Below are 21,011 nucleotides of genomic sequence, written 5' to 3' on the forward strand. Positions count from 1 at the left end.
GAATAAGGGAATGTCAACTCTGGGAGATGAAGTGACTATAAAAAATGATCCTAGCTGGTTGGTCACGGTACCTACACTTCCTATTTATGACTTTAAATCTGCTTCAAAAACTGCAGCTGATCTTCCTTTCCATGGAATCTGGTCTGGCCACACTGTGCTTGGAAAAACAGAGCATGCCTAAAATAAGCATATGCTAATTCTGAGTCTGCACTTCAAGAACTTTTTCCCTGATTTCCCTGGAACTCTTTGATCAGCATTTAAATAATTTAGGATTAGTTTGATAGGGGAATGAGAGAACATGTCGGCTAAGTCCAGTTGTTTAAGGCAATGCAACCCCAGATCAGCTTAGAAACGGTTGAATCCAAGTATGTGTAGAGCTCAGTCTAGAGCTGTCCAGTCTAGAATTTACCACAGAGTTGTGGATAAGCCTAGCCAAGACTAGTATAACTGCTCAGCCGACCATTAGACTCATGAGCAGTAATAAACATGTGCTCTATTAGGCCACTGAGCTTGGGATTGGCTTATGACACAGAAAAAAATGACCTGCTTTATCAACTACATCCGGTTCTGAACTTAAGAGTAAGTTCAGGATATAACAAAACAGATATGTATATATACATGTAGGCACACTTGCATTTAAGTATTGATCTATTTGAAAGGCAGTGTAGAAGGCAAAGTACAGGCATGGACTTTTCACATGCTGATTCACTCCCCAAATAGTCACAATGTCCAGGGCTGAGCGAGGCCAAAGCCAGGAACCTGAAACTCCATTCAGGTCTTACACATGAAAGGTCCGTATTCTGCTGCTTTCCCAGGCACATTTACAGGTAGCTGCCCTGGAAGAGGAGCAACTGAGACATCAATCAGCTCCCACACAGGATGTAGCCTCATCGGCAGTGGTTTAGATGACTGAGCCTCAGCACCAGCCCTTGCATTATCTTTTTAATGGCCATCACTAAAAATTAAATTTAGCTTCTTGTAAAGAAGAATACTTAAAATGAGAAATTATATGATTTTTTAAGGGCAACTGTAACAAAATTTCAGACATTGATTTAGGTCACAACATGAGGAGTCCATGTATGTTACAGTTTTCATATAGTTCATCATACAGTCAGTGAAAAAGCACCGAATGGATTGCATTATCTACTCCCAATAAAGCAATCTTTTAATTATGGTATCCTCATACTTTTTGAAGACTTCTTATTTGGGCAGTTGCACTCTGCACACACACCAAATAACAAAATAACCACAAAAAGCCTGAAACTTCAATAACCACAAATTATCTTTTAAATGTTAGTATGCTAACAAAGATATGTCTCCTGTAGGTCAAGGTCAGACATTTAAACAAAGTGCTGCCTACCTTAGTGACCAAGTCTGAAAGCTTATTCTTGGAAAAAGCATATGAGGGAACTTCAAAAACCTGTGAATATATATATAGACAAGTGTTTCTAAAGCAAAAAAAAAAAAACAAAGAAATCCTTGCAGTTTTTCATAGCATATACTTATCCATGATTTTTTGAAAATCCTTCACATTTAAAAAAGCAAAAAAAGATTGTCCAATTAAATCAATTGGATAATCCAGCAAACATGGATGATGACAGGCAAACTCACAAGTAAACAGACCCAAAAAGAATTGAATGAGGTCTTTGCAGGCAAAGGAAGGTCCGTAATATGCCATTCTTTAAATAAATTAGGAGGAGGAAGCCTGCCAAGAAAGCAGTGAGATGGATACAGTGCAAAAGGTCCATCTAGAAAATGAGAAAGGAGATAGCAGAGAGACTCAATTAATTCTTGGCTTCAGTCACTCCTGAAGAAGACCTTAGGGAGTTTCCCACTCTCAAATTGTCTTTTGACAGAGACAGGTCAGAGGTAAGAGAACAAATAATGCTAAAAGCACAAGGTGTGCTAAAGTGAATTGGCAAACTGAAGGTAGATAACTGGCTCCTTGACGTCCTGGCCTGGATCCAGGTATTTTGAATAATCTGAAGGTTAAGAGGAGCAACCGAAAGAACAACTGTACCAGAGAATCCTCTTAGAACAGCATCTGATTTATATCTGGGCCAGCAGAGACTCTTTAGAACAATGGAATCATGCAATATTTGTGCAAATGTGATAGAGTTACTGAGTCATATTTTTGGTGCAAGAAATGCTGTGCTTTTCTCCATGGTTTCACAGGAGGGAAGCCAGGTTTTGTGCTCTGAGGTCTGAGCTTCTGGCCCCAAGGAGTTAACAGCTTTTGCAGGTCCAAACTAAAATGAAAGTTGAACTCTGACCATGCCCCTCACCCAAACTTATCTCTATAGAGAGTCTTAGGCTCTTTGGTGTGGGCTAAACTGAGCAGTGCCTAAGAGAGAGAGGCTGAAAGCTAACAGAAGAGGAGGGAAATGTGGTCTGTCTGAGGTTGGTGAAAATTCCCCAAGTATAACAGAAGGATGAGGAGTTGGGTGGTTTCTACAAATGGCAGACTGGGAAATGGAGGGTGGGGATGGCTGCGTGATAGGACGTGGGTATGCTGGTGCACTGTGAAGTGTTGAGAACAATCATGAATATTTCAGTGATCAAATGAGGGGTTGGTGTACAGGAGCCCAACATTCTGAGTCTATAGAGGCATGTCTGAGTAATGGTAGAAGCAGACTTCACAGAAACAAGAACTAATCAAACAAGAAGGCAAAGTGCCAATGATACCTGCCATGGCCCAATGGCTCATGCTTGTGTTTAGGGTTATCTAATTGCTATCATGCTCAAATGCCTCTACTCTCTTCAGTGGGATTTGGAATTTAGATACTTGACATTTATTTTCTATGAGTGTTCCCAGAAAATGCTTAACCTACTCCTACAACTTATCAAAGTTAAATCAGGGGGAAATGTGCTCTTAAAAATAGAAATCATCACTGATTAATCCAATTGAAATTTTTGACTGGGAAAAGAAGCCTGAGAACAATCTGCAAATTTAATATATTTAGCTGTTTAAAAGACCTTTGCCAAAACTGTATGACAAGAGCTATTTAAAACTTTTCTCAATTTTGAGTTATGAAACATATTCTGAAAAGGTCACAACATGAGATAGCAGACACCCAAACACTGACCACCCAGGTTCAACAGATGTTAACATTTAAGTGTATTTGCTTTAGATTCTGTTTTCAAAAGTGAATATATATGTATATATATATATATGTATATATTGTTCATAGGCTTAATCCTAAACTTCCTATTTCCCCATTTTACTTCCTCCTAAGGAAATCACTTACTGAAGCTGCCTGTGACACTGGGTGCTTAGCTGTACACACATGCCTCCATAGAAATACCGAGTATTGTCTTGTGGTTCATATTTACCTAATTGATCACATTTACATATTTTAGTATAGTATTTACCAGTACATTTTGTGCAAGATTTATTTTTACTTGGAAGATTGAGTTACAGAGAAAGAAGCATAGACAGGTCTTCATCTGCTGGTTCACTCCACATATTGTTGCAAAGGCCAGAACTGGGCTGGTCTAAGTGTGGGAGCCTTCTTCCCAGTCTCCCACCGGGTGCAGAGGCTCAAGCACTTGGGTCATCCTCTGCCGCTTTCCTAGGCACATTAGTAGGGAGCTGTATCGGGAATGAAACAGCTAGTACATGAACTAGTACCTGTATGAGATGTTGGTGGCAAAGGCTAAGGGTTAACATGGTGTGCCACAGTGCCAGCCCTAATACGCTTTAATTTCTTTCATGCTTGTGAGTCTACATTCATCTTTTATTCCCAACTTTGCTTTTTGTTTTCTGTCTATTTTTAAACTTTCATTTAAGAACTATTATGAGCCCATTGATACTTTGTATTTTTTAAAAATATGTAACTTATTGTGTATTTGAAAAGCCTACCTTTTCCTTTCCATTTTTTCTCAATTATTCTTTTCTCTGATATTAGTGCTATGGGCTATGTGTTACAGTACTCTGCTTCTAAAATATACATAGGCATCTACATGCATGGTTAGATCATAGTTACAGATGTAATTATAGATATATTATCTTCTGAAACATCTAGCTGAAATTATAAAACTACTTCTATCAGCTTCCATATGCAATGATCGTTTCACTGTGCTCTGTTGTGTGAGTTAACCTAGTCCACGTTTCTTCACAGTAGCAATATTCACATTTGAGGTTGTGTATTTCTTTATTGTGAAAGATTGTTATGTTGTAGTATCACCCTTGCCTACTAGATGCCAACAGTACTTACCACAACACCCTCCCACCCCCACACACTCATCTCAACCAAAAACCTCTGATCTGAATTGTGCTGTTAGCATTCCTGCCTCCTGTACTGGAGTTTCCTGCTTTCCAGTTTCCTGCTTCGTGCATGCTCTCTGAAGCACTGATAACGGTATACGCAACTGAGTCTTGCCATGCATGCGGGAGAGCTACATTGTGTTCCTGGCTCCCTAGCTCTCACATCCCTCTCCCTCTTGCTCTACCTCTCTCTGTGTCTGCCTCTCAAATTAAAACAAAGTGTGTGTGTGTGAGAGAGAGAGAGAGAGAGAGAGAAAGAGAGACACAGAGAGAGAGAGAGACAGAGAGGAAAGAGAGAGAGGAGAGAAAAAGAAAGGTGGCAGAAAACATTATTGGTTTAACTAGCACTTTGCACTCTCCTAATAACCCCACCTGTTCCTCTGTGCAATTCCCAAAATGTTAGAGTTGACTGATCCACTAAACCTGACCAACATTCAGTTCACTTTGGAAATTACACAGAGGAGTTGGCACTGGGAAGTAACCTGATAGAGGCACTTGGGAAATTCTTCTATCATGATGCAGTCCCTGCAACTGAATGCAAGAATCAAGGCTGGGAGCAGCCCAGACCAAGTCAGGTTACACTACCCACTGGCATACCTGTAGGCCAGGTTTGGGGGCAGTCCAGGCTGGGCAAGTTCACAGCATTCACTGGCAAATGTGAAAATCAAGACGGGTTACAGGCCAAGCAAGGTTGGGCCAAAACACCAGCCAGTTCACATTAACGCTAGGAATGGAGGCTGGCTGAGCTGAGTTAGGCTGTAGAACCTGCAAGCATGAGCTGGAACTGCAGGCGTGCCAAGCTGAGCCAGACTGTCGTACCTGCTAGTGAATGCCGAGGTCAGGTGAGTCATGCCAGTCTGAGCTGCAGCTCCCATGAGCACAGATAAGACCTGGGATGGGGACAATCCCAGCAGGGGAGCTGCAGCGACTCTCCTGCTGGGCCAGGGCTCCTGCTGGTGAGCGTGACAGTTGAGACTTGGGCAGATTAGGCAGGGCAGGGCTACAACTACCATGTGAGCTATGTTAGGGGGAGAGCCAAGGTGGGCTAACCTACTGTATCCACTTGTGCATGCACGGGCCAGAGTAAGTGCAGACACATTGGCTTTGCTGCAGCATTAACTGGCAAATACTGGTAATAAGGGCAAGTCCTGTCAGACTAGACAACAGAACCACCTGCAAAGCACAAGTGTAAGATCTGGGTCTGGGATTGGGCCAAGTAGGGCAACTGTGGGCACCTTTCTAATAGGCTGCAACTCCCACTGGTGAGCATGAGAACCAAGGCTGGGGTGGGCATGGCTATAAAGGCTGTGACACCAGCTGGCATGAGCATGGGCTGAATAGTGGGATCGATTGAGTTGAGTTAGACTCATATGCCCATTGATGATTACAAGAACTTAATGGGATGTGGAACAGACTAGAGCAGACTGCTGCACATACTGGCATGCACAGGAACTGGGGTTGGGGGCAGGATTAGTGGGAGTTGTTGGGGTTTGATATAATTAGTCTGCAGTTCCCATAGGTGTATGTGAGGGCAGAGTGCATGGCAGACAGGGTTAGGCTGTGCCACGGCATCCATTGGTTTGTGTATGAGATGGCTCTGGGGACAGAACTGACCAGGTGACCACAACCACCAGTGTGTCTGTAGGCTTCTGTGGGTGATGGCCTGAGCCAGACCCCACAATGGCTGGCACACATTGGAGTCAGATTGTGGATACCTCTGGTGAGATTTCTTTGGGACCCCGCCCCCAGTACTACCATCTGGATCACTGAACTCAATATTCTAACCATGGTGAAAATCAGAGTGTGTGGCCTGACTGTGGAGTTTGTGTCGGAACTGGGTATGCAGGATTGTTGAGGCCTGTGGGGTAGATGGCATACACAGATGCTCATGGGGGCTGGGGACATGACAGCCAGTTCATTGAGGCCTGCAGAGGACATTTAGTACAATTTGTTCTAGGATAACAAATTGGACAGCTCTCCTGGACAAGTTGTCTGGGCGAATAAAGACTGTAAGGTGGGCTATGTCAACCAATGGACCTTGGAAGGATTTTCTCAACCTTGGAGAAACAAAACCAACATTATGTCAAAACTATCAAAACCACTTAAGCAGTAACCTCAGAACATGCTTCACATTGGGGACCCATTCCCACGTGCTGATGCAGTTGGGTTAATGGGAGTAGCCCTCTTCCCTTTTCCCAGATAAGAATAGAAAAACCAAGATTGGAGGCAATTGTTTCATCCACTTTCTCCCCTCCCTTGACGCTTTCCACATGGTGGTCCACATGGGCATGCATCCCTTTCAACTCTGTTAATATCATCAGAAATAAAATTAATGTAGTTTAAAAAATCAAAATATCTCAAGGAAACCATAAATTCACCAAAAGCAGCTTTTTGGTTGCCCTCTCACCCCCTTTCAAAACAACACTATGTTCCATTACAATATTCACATTGTTTTATGGAAGTCTTACTTTCAGCTTATAACATTTTGAGTTTCTCTGACTCATATATACATACATATATATTAATTACTGGGATCTATATACACATGTTGAAACACGATACTTTATGTCATAGCTAGATAAAATTATATGTCAATTAAAACTTTTTAAAAATGAGTTTAAAATTTCCTTATAGTTTTACTGATGATTTTATTTACTCTTTTTTAAGTGACAAAAGTCCCAGTAAGGATAAGTGTGGTGCTACAATCTTTAGGTTTCTATTCCATATCAGAGTCCCTGGCATTGAGTTCAACTTCTGCTTTGATTGGGCTTCCTCCAAATGTCCTTGGGGGCAGCAGATACCAAAAGGCTTGTTTGTTTCCTTGGGATACAAGCTGCTTGGGATACAAGGATGGAATCCCTAGTTGCTGTTTTCAGCATGGCTCCTGGGGCATTTGAGGAATGAAGAATCATCAGGTGGAAAATCTGTTTTTATCTTCCACTCTTTATGGCACTAGTAGTTCCTAGATAATAAATAAATAAGCAAATAAATAAATATTTTCAAAAGTAATATTAATAATGCTTTTTATTTTTCTTTTCCCATTTATTCAAAAAATATCTTGTTATCTACATTTCTTTATTTTCAGCTATTTTTGTTTTTTTCAATCATCTTCCATTGTGATGCATTGTTGTATTCTTACTGATTTATGGAACATTTTATAACCTTGGCATTATTCCTTTTCCTGTTAAAGATATCAATGGGGTTTCTTTGGGCTACTTTTTCTTCAACTTGATTATAATCATAATTTTGTTGATATAAAACTTTTCAGTATTCTTCTTATTCTTATTTTGGATACTTGTTTGGTAAACCTCTAGTAATTTGATTTCTGCTAATAGTACTGTGATTATTTGAAAATCTTTTATATCTTTATTAAAAATTAACTGTTTTGACGACACGGACTCCAAGTCTTATGGCTTTTTTTGTTGTTGTTTGTTTGCTGAATGAATAAGAAATAATCACAACAGTACTGCAATTATAGGCATTTGCCACTTAACTGAAAACCAACCTTAGTCCAAACTAAGTTGATACATAAATTTTTCTCTTGGATAATTTAGTCTATTCTTAGATTTAGTTATTGACTCCTGGCATAATATTATACACTATTTTAACCTATGGTACTATATCTGAATGTACCTTATTAGTGTTTTTTTCAGAGAATATGGATTTTTTTATGTTGTTATTTTCTATATACACATGATACTAAGCTCTGATCATTAATGATGACAAATACTAATGATGGCAGATATTAACGGGAAAACAGAGTAAGGTAGCTTATTATTAAGTATCCTATTGTATTAGTGCCTCACAATCTTTGTTATTTAAGCTTGAAATTAATAATTGGGGCTGTCTTTGTGACACAGGTTGGGCTGCTGTCTATGACACCAGCATCCGATAAGAGTAATATTTCAAGTCACGGTTAGTCCACTCTCTGCTCAGCTTCCTGCTAATGTGCCTGGAACAGCAGCAGATGATGCCCCAAGTGCTTGGACCCCTTTCAACCATATGGGAATCCCGGATGGAATTCTAATCTCTCACTTTGGCCTGGCCCATTTCCAGGAAGTGAATCACGAGATGTCTCTCTCTTTCTCTCTGTCTCTCTCTCTCTCTCTCCCCTTCCCCCCACCTTTGGTTTTGCCACTGTCTGTAATTCTGCCTTTAATATAAACTAGTAAATATTTTCAAAAGTTACTAAGATAAAAGTGAAAATTAGAGAAACACAGAAAGAGAACTCATCCATCCACTGCTTCACTCCCCAAAAGGTCACAAAGGCCAGGACAGGAATGTGCTAGCTGAAGACAGAAGCCAAGAGCCAGAGCTCTTTGTATGGATACAGGATCTTTCCTAAGGCTACAGGAGTCAACGTACTTGCGTCATCCTCCACTGTTTTTCAGGTGTATTAGCAGATAGTTGAATTAGATGTGAAGCAGCCTGGACTTGACCTGGTACCTGTATGAAATGTCAGCATCACAGGAAACAACTCAGCCTAGCATGCCACAACAATATCCTCTAAAAATTTTAAATTAAAAAAAAATTGTAAATATTTTCAAAGTGTGTATTATCCATAAAAGACTAAAGAGCATAGTTATATGTAAAATATTCAAAGTAGCATGCAAAATACTAATTTAAAATGGATAGTTAATTTTATTTACATAGATGTGTCTTTAAATTCTTTACCTATTATCAAACTCTTGATCAAACCATAGGGTAGTCTTGCACATTTCTTGTTCATCAGTAATTTTTATTAATTTGGTCAATGTGAGTAAGATTTTTGGGTCCCTTTGATTTATCTTATAGGAAGCAGGCAGAAAAAAACTTACAAGTCTCAAGGCTGGAGCTTCCAACATCTGTCCAGATGTAACTATGGATAATAAAGACCACAAAAGAAAAGGCATTGGAAACTGTTTCTAAGGAAAGTGACTCAAGTGCTAGTGTATCCTTGTAGCAAATATCTAGTTGGACATTAGAATAACTTCGGGTCAGTGACTACAAAACATCTCCTCCTTCTAATTTAAGTATTAATTTGGAAAACCTGACTCTATTTTGAGCCTACATATCAGTAGTGTGGAGCATGGTAACTTGCTATCTGGACCAAAGGACATTATTATGACATAATCAACTGGGAATTGGGAAGGGCTAACTATAAATTACAGGCAGAAAAATGTTAAAATGATCTTTGTAGCCAAAAAGGTTAATTATGATGTTTATTAGGGTCAATATTTACAACTCTTACTAATTTCACTGTGAGCACAAAGTAGGAATATTATGCACCTATTCTCTCAAAATCAATTCTGTGTTGCAATGTGCATAGAAGTGCTGTAAGTCATTGCTGGGTAGATTTCCATGGCCAGTTTAGATATCCATAACTTTTTTCCTAAGCTGGACATCACAGCAACAAAAGAAAAGGAAGTTGTGTCAGATAGGGTTCCTCTGAGGCACAGTTAAGCAGAACTTTCTGGCTGAGCTGTGAAAGGCATGAAATATAGAGGAACCACATTTACTTGTTGCGTTACTTTAGGATTATGTGTTACTTGTCATTTTCTGTCTATGTTGGCTGATAAATCATCCTTTTCTATACCTTGATTTTTGAATTTAATAATTTTCGGAAGTATTCATATTTTCTGTCTTCAGAAATCTCGTTTCCATGTGTGCCTCCAAGCTTCAGTATCCTGAAATCTTTGATTTTGCTTCTTCTCATTCTTTAGCTGGATAGAAGTCCACATAAACATAGTAATTTTTGTGTTATTTGTCTGTAGACATTGTGTTTGGATCGCCCTCCATTTTCCATATTTATTGACTGGGAACACTTCTGTCCTGAGTTAGGAACCATGTCCAATGTCTCTACTAAGCAAGTCTTTGTGTAGTGAGTGTCTTTCTGTTTTGAAGTAGAAATGTATTGCTACTGATCAACTCCTTCCCTATGATAATGAAATCTTCCTGCTTTAAAAGGTCTGAAATTCATCTATTTTGTTTTATTGACTAAAACAAAAATAAATAACAGAACCACTACACATGAAGATACTGCTCCAAGGGATTCAATTGTTGCAGTTACCTGCATGGCTTACACTGCAGTTTCATAACATAAAATAAGCTTGACCTTGAGGTTAGGAAAATTGAATAAAATGGCAAAGGGCTTAAAGATGCATGACCAGATGCCTGTTGCACTGGTTCAATTCATTATTGTGTTTGTCAAGGTCTATTATATCCCCGATTTCTATAATCCTGTTGATTTTTCTTGGTTACTATTGGAAAGTTTGTTTTTTTTTTTTTTAACTAAACTTTCTTGAAGTCTTTTCTGATTTGTTGCAAGGGTAGCCAGATAATTCTGGGAGTAAAATTATTAAAGCATAACATTCTATGGTTCAGTCATTTTCAATCAGTCCTCTTATTGCCTTAATAACAGTCTGACTGAAATAGCTCTCAAGATAATATTTTAGAGAAGTGTTTGCATTATGTGGATCCACTAAATTCTTACATCAAGATTCTGGAGTGCATAGGAATAGCGCAGGTAGCTGCCTCCTTTGAGAATTAAGCTTTAACAAGGTTTATTTCTGTCTGGGTTTGTTACACATTACACAAGGACGTCCAAGGAAATGTCAAATGAAATCTTTTGGTTTTCATTGGGATAAAATTAGACTGGGGCTGATGAGCCAGAGGAGAGCGACTGAGGGCCCTGGGCACAAACTGCATAATGTGGCTGGGCCTGCAGACTAAGCCACAGAGCAGTTCTCCTGGGATTCCCAAACCGGCAGCCAAAGTTACCACTCAGTTCCTGTCTCTCCATGTGACTTTCTGCTTATCCTGGCATTACTTCTAGTTCTTTTGCACTCATCTGGTTATCTTGGCTCTCTTGCCCTCCGCTTCCCTCTACACACTCTGTTAGAATAGAACCTTAATTTGACACTATCCTGAACTTGTACATTGGTTTCCTCTCTGAGTAAAAGGACATTTTTTCCCAGGCAGCTGCAGCCAAAATTTAAACCCACCTAACTCCTCTCTTCTGGATATTATTCATTATTAGAATCTCTCTTCTACCTACTTGTCTCTCTCCCACACCTTATGGTAAATCGAACCCTTTTCAAATAAACCCCTCAATTTGAAATCTGTTAGCCTCTTAATATAGAAATCTTTAAAACTACAGTAGTATGACATTCCTTTTAATGTTTATTTTATTTGATTTTTTATTGCTTTATTTACTTACTTTATGCTTCTTTTTTGAATTTTATTATCATTATTTTACATCATATGATTTTATAGATATAGGGATTCCCCACTCCACTTCTTTTTTCCTCCCTCCCCTTTTCCCTGTTCTCCACCCTCCACTCAGCCACGATTTCTTCCCATTTTATTACAATAGGATAGTCCTTCATCGATTGTCAGAAATCTAACACTCTGCTATGTAAGTATTTCATGGCGTTGTAGGTATTGACAAAGGTGAAACAACTAATATCATATTGTCAAGGTATATTTAACAGCTTCATTGGGAGACGTTCTGCTTGAGAGTAGAGATACATACTGCAAGAAATCTCCATTCTTAGTATGCTCATCTCCATTATACAGTTCATCCATGAAAATATATACATATAAACGTGTTTACCTGTATATCTGCTTGTATTTTGCATGAATGTCACCTGATATCAGAAAGAACATATGATATGTGCCCTTTGGGGATTGGTTCTGTTTCACTGATCATACCGCTCTCCAGTTGGGAACATTCTTTTTAATAGCTGGGTAGTATTGAATAGAGTAGACATACCACAGTTTCCTTATTCAATTCTCTTTTGATTAATATCCTTATTTTTTCCATGTCTTTGTCAGTGTGGATTGTTCTTGTATGAATATAGGATAGGAATACAAGTTGCTTTCTCATATGTAGGTCTTACTTCTTTTGAGTATATTTCCAATGGTGGGATAGCAGGGTCATAGAATAGAACAATTTTCAGTTGTCTTTGCACTCTGAATACTGACTTCCATAGTGCCTGCACAAGTCTAGAATACCACCAGCTATGGAGTAGTACACGTCACTCCCTACGTTCATTCCAGCCTGTGTTATTAGTAGATTTTTTAACGTAGGCCAATCCTGCTGGAGTTAGATGGAGACTCAGTGCAGTTTTTATTTTTTGTATATGGAGGAATTGATGATTTTTCCATCCAGTTATTGTTTATGGCTATTGCCTGTATTGCTACTTAACTAGCATGTTTTTGCTTTTTATTTGTTAAACTTATTCACTGAAGTATTGTTTATTCACTGTAATCCAAATTAAAAGTATTTTATATCAAAAACTGAAAGAGAGAAGGGAGAATGAAAGTAAAAGAGAAGAGAAGAGGGCAATATGACTGTATTCTTAAAATTGCATCTACAAATCACACTGCATTATTCAAATGAATTAAAAATAAAATGTAAAAAGTAAAAAATAGAATTTTATATTTATGTGTATATATATACTACAAACAAAGCTATATATGTCACAAAATTCTATGCATGTATATGTACAGATATATCTCTCTGTATAGTGCATATACCACAAAACATATCTCTGAACCAAGACATCATTGCTTTTCATTTAACACATAGAACTGGCTGGACACCAAAATCTTTCTGGAAAATTGAAATACAAGATGAGTTTATTTTTGCTTCAGAAAAAATGTTTTTTTACCATTTGGCCTATGGTTGTTTCTTTTAAAAATCAATCTGGATAACATCATTTCCAGAAAGATTTTTATCATAAAGTCTTAAAAATGCCAGTTGTCATTTATCATGCATTCCTCCTAGTCCCTCTCAACCACTTCACAGAGTTTGGTACTGCCTTCCCTAGATATTGCAAAAATAAGGTATAAACGTAGAGATTACAGATCTAGCAACATCTCTGTCCACTACCAACTAAGTTGCAGTTTCAGCCCTTGCTTTCTAGTCTTGACAATGAAAGCTATCTGTTGACATTGCCAAATATGTCCACTGTGTAAAATTACTTTCAGTTGAAGATCATTGTGTCTATGAACCTTACTTGATACACCAGAATTGGCATTTTTGGTTATTCTCAGTCTGTTTGCACTGCTGTACCATACAGAATTTAGGATTGGGCAATTTATAATAAACAGAAATCTATTGACTCCCAATTCTGGGTGTATGGTAATTACAGCATAGACGGGTTAACATCACCTGAGAGCCTTCTTTTTGTATTGCCCCCATGGTGGATGGCACAAAGAACTCAGGAAAGAAAAAGATGGCAACAACCCATTCATGAGGGCAAAGCCTTTGTGGCCTGAACCCCTCCTAAAGGGTGCACAGCTTCTAGCACAGCTACACTGTGGCTTACCTTGCCTTTCGATGGACACATGCAAATCATAGCAGTATGGATTTTTTGCTAGAGGCTTCTCAAATTCTTGATTGGCTTTACTCATTTACTACACAAAGCATGAACCTTTCAATCCTAAATTGGGTAGGGAACTTCCCTTGCCCATCCTTATAAATGATCAGGTTGGGATTTAAATGATATTATCCATTTCTGCAAGGATTAAATCCCGAAGTAAAAATATAGCCTTCAACACTTAGCAGATTAAACCAATCTTTAGCAACTCTAGCCTTCAGTGGCCTAGCAGTTTAGTCCCTCTGACTTTTCCAGTGCTTTATGCCACATTTTCTAATTAGCGAGCTCTGTTTGACTTCAGGACAGTGATAATGGTCATGACATACATTTTACCCTGTATTTTCTATATAGTGAAAAAAATATCTTCTTTTTAAAATATTTATTTTAGTTATTTGAAAAAGAGAGTTAGAAAGAAAGATGAAGGGGGTGGGTTGTCTTCCATCTGCTCGTTTACTTTCCAAATGACCTCAATGGCTGTGACTGGATTAGGTCAAAGCAGAGTCAGGAGCCAGAAGCTTGTCTCAGGTCTCCCGTGTGGGTGAAGCGCCCAGTGGCTTGGGCTGTCCTCTGTCAATATCCCAGGCATTTCACCAGGGAGCTGGGACTCCAACCAATTTCTGCATGATACACGTGAGCTCTGGTCCTTACACTTCTGTCTTCTGAGGCCACCTCTCACAAGAACTGATTGTGAACATTTTTTAAAACTTTACTTCATCCTTACACACAAAGGATAAGGTTTATATCTCTGTGTGATTTTATGGAACATTAAAGGTAAACAGAACACTAAAGGTTAGGTAGGTATAAGAAGGAATGTGTCAATAAAGAAAATAACATATGTTCTCTCTGATGTAAGGCAGCATTTGGGCAAAATCCAAACAAATATATGTAACTGTATAATTCAGTCTAGCACAGCAGGAAGCGAGGATACATTGGTGTATGCATATCTACCAGATACAAGGAGGATGCCCAACAAAGGCTAATTTATACCTTGATAATATAATATTTTTCCATTGCCTATATCTACATAATACACTGATACACTTAAATAGCAGTGTTGAACTTAATGCCTGTTGCTGAAGGAGTGTGCTACTGTAATAATATGGGGGAAATGGTGTGCGTGTGTGTGTGTGTGTTTGTGTGTGTGTGTGTATAAGGGGAAAATGAGGAGGTGGAAGGGGAATCCCTATACCTATAAAACTGCATCATAATATAATGAAACCATCATGCAGATTGCTCTTGTGTTTTCTTTCTGCCACCCATGAGTTGATTATTCAGTGGCACACTTTTTCAACTCCATGGTGCTGTAATTTTTTGCTTTGGTGGTGGTTTTAACTTATACTTCTTACTGACATTGCTTCGTGGCTTCTCATTTAAGAGAATGTATAGTGATGACATAGTAGAGACTACTATATCTAGATGTGAAAATACAATGCAATATGCATCCTTATTTCCAAAGCAAAGATGGACTCCCAATGAAACTGTTGGACATGCCTAGACAATGGGATGCTGGACTCTCTGCCATTATCTGTACCAGCACTGTCAGGGCACACTTAAATAACAGACTGATGGAATTATAGCTCCTTATGAAGTACTGTACTATTGTAACAACATGAGGAAAATCAGTTAGGGAGTGGGAATTTGAGGCTGGGGGAATCCCAGACTCTACAGAATTGTGCCATAAAAGTTAAAATTAAAAAAAAATTAAAAACTGTATCATGGAATAACAATAAAAAAAATACAAAGTCACTGCTCTAATCAAAACACCAGTGATTTATTAGGTCAATAAAATGTAGTTTCACAAGAAAAAAAAAGCGTTAACTCATTAAAATCTATTAGAGGGTCCAGTGTGGTAGCCGAATGGCTAAGCCCTTACTTGCATCTGCCGGGATCCCATAGGGGTGCCAGTTCATGTCCCTGCTGCTCCACTTCCCATTCAGCTCCCTGGCCTGGGAAGGCAGTGGAGGACAGCCCAAAGCCTTGGACCCTGCATCTGTGTGAGAGACCTGGAAAAAGCTCCTGGATCCTGACTTTGGGTAGGTTCAGCTCTGGCTACTGGGAGTGAACCAGAGGACAAAAGATCTTTCACTCTGTTTCTCCTGTCCTTAAATCTGACTTTGCAATAAAAATAAATAAATCTTTTTAAGAATCTATTAGAAATGCTATGGGGCCCATCATGGAGATGTAACAGACTAATCCACTACCCATATAGGCAAGACTTTCATGTCCCAGCTGCTTCCTTTTCATACTAGCTCCCAACTTGTGACCTGAGAATGCAGACAAGATGGCCCGAGTCCTTGGGCCCGTACATATATGGAAGACCCAGAAGAAGCTCCTGGCTTCTAGCTTCAGATAAGCTTAGCTATTTGGAGAGTGAATATAAGTGGTTGGAAGATTCTCTCTCACTCTCTATCTCTCTCTCTCAATTTGTAATTCTTCCTTTAAATAAAAATAAATAAATTCTTTTAAAGAAAAAAGGGAGACATGCCAAATACCTTCCCCAGGTCTGTTGCCAGCATGAGAGATGAAAGCCCTACTTATTATATAATTTTCTATGAGTTCTTTCTAGAAGGAATTTTGCTTTGCACTGATCAGCTTTTCTTAAGGACACAAATATATGGAAAAGATGGGCAGGAGACGGAAGTGAGTACTTGCAGGTAGGTGTCTCTCATCTTACTGGAAGAATTGATTCTACAGCAAATCAGCCCCGATCTCCTTTCTCATCCTCTCCTTGAGAAGCTGCTGCTTAGGCCTCCACCAGGAAATTCTCCGTTCAGCCTTTTGGAAATGGCCACCTACAGAGTCTACTTGCTTCAGATGTAACCCTTCCTGGCTCCTTGTGACACTTCTTGAAGTATGAGAAGTTGATGAAAGTCCTCACCTGCTTCAGCGGGGGAGTCAGGCTGCAGCTTTGAGATGTAACCATGCAGTTTTTCTTGAGGCTGCTCCAGTAGTTGCAGGTTGATTAAAATATAATGAATATGGGTCATTTTCTTCCATACATAGACATGTGAACACATGCCATCTGTACAATTCAGAAAGACTATACTGTATTTTTCTAATGGCCTGATTACTGAGAGATTAGCAACATAGTAACTGTCACACTGCATTATGTTGCCTCTTCGCTTCTACTTTCTTCCATGCAAGTTACGTTTCCTCAGACATTCTAGGGAAAGGAATTACACACGTCAGGGAATGATACACATATCTCATGAATGCTCAAAACTATACTGAAACTTGGAATACAAATACTTTGAGGGTTTTAGGTTTTGCATTCTTAATTAAGACCTAAAATTAAGATCAAATATCTTGTGCTACCTCAGCATTTAGGCAAATCTAGAAGGGCCTTGAGTGGCTTGACAGAAAGTTCTCTTTTCCACTCTGCTTCCATGTGTAAGATGCTGTAGTCGAACAATCCGATCAGTACCAGATGAGGGATAGTCTCTACCAGCAGGTTTTGGTTTCTGCCAGCTCACAGAATTCTTTAATCATACCTCCCCACAGAGACCACAATGTAGCACCTCAATGTCCTGATGCCACAAAGCCTGCCTCTCAAGCCCCTTCCTTCACTTCTTTCCCAGGGACAGCTCCTGTATTTTACTGCCTGGTCCAGTCTATTCCTCCTCTAAGCCATAGTATATATATATTATAAAGATTATATATATATATATATATATATATATATCTTTAAAAAAGGAAACCCTGTTAAACTCAGCTTTCCAGTGGCAGATCCTGTATGTTAAAGTGTTCCCAATAATCCAAGGGCAGAAATGCCTTCGTCCCCAATGGAACAAACAGGAAAAAATTTTAATAAAAAAGATATTTAGCTTTATGTTTATAAAGAGTGAATAGGAGGGTTGTTATTATAGTTACATTTTTAAGAATTGAATATCATAGACTTCCATGCAAAATGTACAACTATTAGTAGTATATCACTTTTAATTTTTTGGTATCTCAGGTTCATATTTTTTTCTCTGACTGGATTGCAGCTCCCACTGGTTTATGTGAGGGCCAAGTATGTGCTGGGCAGAACCAGGCTGAACTGCAACACCCATTGGTTCCAGTGGAAGTCGGGGCTGAATGCAGAACCAACCCAGCAATTGCATCCACCTGCTGATCGGGGCGATGGACTGTGCCGGGCCCTGTACTTGCTAGTACATACAAGAATCTGGTCTGGGAACACCCCAAAGTTTCTTTTGGGATCTCCCCAATCAAACTGCCAGACTCAGAACCCTAATCAAGAAAAGACGGAAGATAGAACAGGTCAATCAACCACCTCAACTATATGTTGGCAGTGAAATACTGGGTAAATGGAGACTCTATGATGGACTATGTCAATCAGTGGATTCTTCAAAGACCTCATCATGCTGGGAGTGGCAAGATTGGCAATGATTCATAATGGTGAACTATCATAACCACTTGAGCAAGTATCTCAGAGCATGCCCCACATCCGGGACCTGGGGTGGGTGGGAGACTGAGTGGGTCTTCTCCCTCAATATCCCCCTTTACCTCAGATACATGAAGGAAACAATATGGAAATAATAGTCTTACCCACTTTCCTATAGCCCTTGTTCCTTTTTACCCTAATTAACTATGTAAAGATTGTCAAAAACATAATAAAAAAGGGAATTTTGATTATTAGCATGTTTATACTGATAACTAGACCCACGACCCACCCTTCTTATTTGATCAGTTAATGTTTTTGACACAACCTTTGCTTTTGATTTGAAAAACTCTTTGTAGTGTATTCCAGTACTCATACTTGCAAGAAGAGTTTTCCAAAACTTGAGCAAGAAGCCTATTAAAGTAGATTATGACTGCCAAGAAAATTGGTCAGCACAGGTAGCAAGGCAGTGCATTCCCATTCTAGCAATAAATCCACTGGGGGATAATTTGTGGTATCAGTACATACCATCTCTCTCGCTCTTTGGGGTGTTTCATTTTATCTCTCTGAGATTAGGGCCAGCAAATGTGCTAACTGTGACCTTATGTAACAACTTCAGTAAAAATAAAAAATAAAGTTTCCTCATAAAAGATGATTCAGCCTTCCTAACCAGACCATGGAATTTTATTATTTTGGAATTATCTCAGTTTGGAAAACTCTAAGTCATATTTAAGAGACACATTATGTTGGAGTAAACATTGCTCTAATTCTGTGTGATAAGCCAGTGGAACCAGGGACTAGCATTGATCTAAGTTTTAAGATTATTTAACTTATTTCCTCTTTGATTTTTTTCTTTTAGAAGTAAATTACTGACAAGGCCAAGTGACATAGAAAAAAATGCATATAGAGATCTTCAGCCTATTGGTTCATGTCCCAATACCCCAAATGGCAATAACAACCTATTCTGCCCCAGGCAATAACCAGGAGTGAGGTTAAAGTCAGGAGACAGAAATCCCATTTTTGCCTCCCATGTGGGTTGCAGGAACCTGACACTTTGACCTCCATGTGGAATCTTCCCAGGTTTATTAGTAAGGAGTTGATTTGGGAGCCAGTAACTAGGCTTCAAGCCTATACTTCAATCTGTGGGATGCTGGTGTTGATGAAATCACTGTGCCACACATTGGCCACTTTTTTCCTCTTTCTTTCCTGTTTCATACTTTGCAGTTTCATATTTTAATAATCCTTGAGTATGACTGAAATTGTGAGGCTATGCCAGTCATTTATTTGGCCAATCCTGATTTTTCAGAAATGTACATGTCTTGCTTTGCACGTGCTGGTTCAAGATTCTGATAATCATGTGTTGAAGGGCATCGCCTGTCATTAAAAGTACAAAGACAACATCCAGCCTGCCAGAAAACCATTAAAATGAATACAAATGAGAAAGACAATGCTGGGAATTTGGTTTAGTGCTCTGATCAATAACTACATTTTAATGAACTGAATTCTAGTGGAAGTTTGATAGGGTAGTATCTGGAAATCTGCTAATGAACTTTAAAATCTGCAAAATAGTCAGAAATCCCTGACCTTTAACCAAGCTCTCCCCTTCCACAAAATGTTCTCTCTTGGCTGAAGCTTAGATTTAGGTTATGATGATCCTTTTTAAACATGAAGACTTTTCATAGTTTACTGTATTTCTTGACGTTGAGTATTTTTCTAATCTGTGTTACAAGTCTACAGAGAGGCAGAGAGGATGTTAGATATGGGCTGTCTCTTTAAACTTTCTTTGAATACCATATTGCAACATGGCTGATTACATAAACTTGAAAAAATACTATCCTGGAGCATTTTGTACAGCAGATCCTGTTTGTGCGTTTAGAAACAAATATGTAAAAATATGTGCCTATGTAAGCTCCATGGTTTCTTCTCACACTGTGCAGTATTTGTCCTTTTCAAAATGCATGTGGTTTGTTTTCAGATAAAACATGTGAAGCAGCTTTTCAACAGTTGAAGTAGAAATACATGCTTTTTCTCTTTGGAATAAGGTAGGCTTACAGGTGCTAAAATAGGGAAATATTGGCCAAGGATTTGAAAGTGTCTATGAGGGCTCTCAAGACATGAAGTTGGACAATTTATACTGAAAGAATTACAAACCATGACTTAGTGAAGATACATCACTTGAAGATTTTTCTTCTTTGCTTCCTTCCATGAACAAAAACACATCTGATGAGGACAACAAAAACCCAGAGCTACCTAAAAAGTTTACCCTCTCACCCAGTTCATAGAAAAAGTATCTCAAGGAAATCTATGCACAATATATTTTAATTCCATTTTTTCAATGACTTTGTTGAAGAACCCTTGTACATACCTTAACCAAGAAATGGGGCAGAGAAAAATTCAAAATTATCTCTTCTGAGAATCTTAGAATGTTTTATCTATGTTTCACTCAAACAAAAGTCCTCCACATTTCTAGCTTATTTCCTGAAGAGCATGTTCTCTTGAATGCTGAATTTTCTCTCTAAATGTACAACAGGAAGAGCGAAAGAACATTCTGCAGACGCCCTGACGAATCATTTAATTAAATCCTGCTTGTAACAAATTCCAAAGTTCTGTGATAAACCCAGAAGTTGTGCTGAAAACAAAGTACAATAACAGAGCTGCCATGATCACTTACTATTAACACTTTCTATACCTTCATCTAACTCACTGCAGCAACTTGCATTAAAGAAGTCTGAAATGATAGCATGTAAAATTAGGCAAATTCACATGAAATTAACATATCAATGTAAAAGTTTTTGTGACCAGCATGACCCTTCATGTAATTTTGAAATATCTATAAACACATCTAGTTAATTAAAATAATATCAAATTATGCTGCAAGTCCTAATGTTTATCAATCTGCAGAGTAATAGCAACTTGGTATCAGATTTCTCCAATTGTTCTGAAAGGTGAATATGCATAGTCACCTTAAACGCACAATATGCATTTAAGCTGTGGTGAT

This window comes from Ochotona curzoniae, unplaced genomic scaffold (assembly GCF_017591425.1).
Source record: "Ochotona curzoniae isolate NIBS_2020 unplaced genomic scaffold, NIBS_Ocur_1.0 scaffold_3208, whole genome shotgun sequence".
NCBI lineage: Eukaryota > Metazoa > Chordata > Mammalia > Lagomorpha > Ochotonidae > Ochotona > Ochotona curzoniae.